We start from the raw sequence: 2,561 nt of genomic DNA on the forward strand, positions 1-2,561 counted from the left end.
GAGGCAATTTGTGCTGAATGATGGCACTGCATTCTTCAGTTAACAACACAGTTTCCTCATTTCTCCAGCTTCTCTTCTTGGTCATTAATTCTTTTAAGAATTTTGCATAGAGTGGCATTTGCTCTATTGCCTCAGCAAACGGAATGTTGATTTGGAGCTTCTTGAAAATCTCCAAGAACCTGGAGAATTGACCATCCTTTTCACTTTTCATCAAACGTTGAGGATATGGTGCTTTAGGTTTATAAGGCTTCAGGACCTCTTTTTCTTTTTCTTTTGTTGCGGACTGTGTAAAAGATTGTCCTTGTTCCTTGTCTCTCACATGTTCCCTTGCTTCATCCTCTGTGGTTTCCTTTGAGATCTCCTTTAGATTCTTTCCACTTCTGAGGGTTATGGCCTTACATTCTTCCCTTGCAATAGCCTTGGCAGCATGAGAAACGCTTATCCCAGGGGTTTGCTTAGACAAATACAAAATTTGATTTTCTAGCTTCTGGATGGCAGCTCCTTGGTTTTGCAGGTTAGAATTTACTTCTTCCTTAAAAGCTTTCAATTCGGTTATGTCTTGACTCATGGTTGCAAGCATTCCTTCTATCCGGTTTAATTGGTCTTGAAATTGTTGGTTCGGATTAGGTTGGGTAGGTTGATTGTTTTGGCCATGATATGATGGTTGGGAGTAAGTGTTTTGTGTGGCTTGGTATGATCTTTGGTTGGAGTTTTGGTATGTGGAATTGTTATGTTGGTTGTGGTTGTAAGGTTTGTGGTTTTGTGGTTGGGTTTGTTGGTTCCCCCACCCAAAGTTTGGGTGATTTTTCCATCCTGGGTTGTAAGTGTTGGAATGTGGATCATATGATTGCCTTTGTTGGTTTCCCACATAGTTGGCCTCTTCCCAATCACCTCCTTCAATGCTTACTTCCTCTTGATCTTGTGTGTGTATTGCAGCCACTTGCTTTGTTTCTAATTGCCTGGTAAGCTCTGCTAGTTGCTTGGCAAACACCTTGTTTTGGGCTAGAATTGTATCAACATGGTTCAGCTCCATGACTCCCTTAGTGTTGTGCCTCTCTGATGCATAGTAGTACTCATTCTCAGCCACTGTCTCAATCACTTCAATGGCTTCTTCCACAGTCTTTTTCCTGTTCAATGAACCTCCTGATGAATGGTCTACCGCCTTCCTTGATTCATAAGAGAGTCCATCATAGAAAATATGCAATTGCACCCAGTCATGGAACATGTCTGGTGGGCATTTCCTTGTCAAATCCTTGAATCTCTCCCATGCCTCGTAGAGAGTTTCACCATCTTGTTGTCTAAAAGTCTGAACCTCAGATCGAAGCCTATTGACCTTTTGTGGGGGGTAGAAACGTGCCAGAAACTTGCTTTCCACCTCATCCCATGTTGTTAGACTCCCCCTTGGGAATGATTCCAGCCACTTAGCTGCTTTGTCCCTAAGTGAAAATGGGAACAAAAGCAGTTTATAGGCATCTTCCTGGACTCCATTGGACTTCACAGTGTCACAAATTCTCAGGAATTTTGTGAGATGTTGGTTGGGATCTTCATTAGCACTCCCACCAAATGAACAATGATTCTCCACAAGTGATATTAACTGTGGTTTGAGTTCAAAATTGTTGGCCTGAATGGGTGGTTTCTGAATGCTGCTACCACAATTCCCAGAGGTTGGGTTTATGTATGAACTAAGAACCCTCCTCTCAGGAATGGCATTGTTTCCATCAGCTCTCTCATGGTTGTGAACTTCTCTATCCATGTTGAGATCTAGAGCTTCCTCAAAATTGTCCTCAGATTCTCCTTCAGATTCTTCTTCTCCCAGTACTCTCTTCCCTCTTGCTTCCCTTCTAAGTCTATGAAGGGTCCTCTCTGGTTCGGTATATGGAGGAGTTGATGTCTCTCCTCTCCTACCTGTCATACAAGAACACAGCACAGGCAACAAACAAGTGAAATACTCTTGGTTAATGGAAGAGTATGGTTAGAGCAATTGAGGAATTAATTCAAACAGTTAGTGAGTCAGTGAGTTAGTTGCTTGAATTTAAAGGCATAAAGAAAGAAAGCATGTAACAGAGTGCAGGAATTAAAATTCAACAAGTAACTTGTACTGAATTAATCAAAAAAAAAATGCTCAATCTAGTTAACTTCCAATTTGAGAATTGTCAATCGAAAACCAATCCCCGGCAACGGCGCCATAAACTTGATGCGCATAAACTAGTTATGCTACGATTTAGGAAATTGCACGATCGGCAAAATTCCTTCGGGCAAGTGCACCGGTTATCGTCAAGTAAAAACTCACAATAGAGTGAGGTCGAATCCCACAAGGATTGGTTGAGTGAGCAATTCGGATTAGAAGTGTGTTCTAGTTGAGCGGAATCAAGATTTAGATGAGAATTGTGGAATGTAAAATTGGCGGGAAAAGTAAATGACAAGAAATTTAAATGGCGGAATCTTAAATTGCATGAAGTAAAGAGCAGAAGCTAGATTGCTGAAATTAAAAGGGAATGGGGGTGATTGCATGAATGTAATTGCAGAATGTAAAGAGAAAGTGGAAATCAGAAATGGGGAAT

At 41.2% G+C, this 2,561-nt stretch overlaps 1 non-coding gene across 1 annotated transcript; it reads left to right on the forward strand.

Annotated features, from left to right (window-relative positions):
* The first annotated feature begins 1,223 nt into the window (after window positions 1–1,223).
* On the forward strand, window positions 1,224–1,327 carry LOC112731246 (small nucleolar RNA R71). Its single transcript, XR_003167034.1, has one exon. It is a non-coding gene; the product is annotated as a small nucleolar RNA R71 (small nucleolar RNA).
* Window positions 1,328–2,561: the final 1,234 nt, after the last annotated feature.

This window comes from Arachis hypogaea, chromosome 12 (assembly GCF_003086295.3).
Source record: "Arachis hypogaea cultivar Tifrunner chromosome 12, arahy.Tifrunner.gnm2.J5K5, whole genome shotgun sequence".
In the NCBI taxonomy this organism is placed as follows: domain Eukaryota; kingdom Viridiplantae; phylum Streptophyta; class Magnoliopsida; order Fabales; family Fabaceae; genus Arachis; species Arachis hypogaea.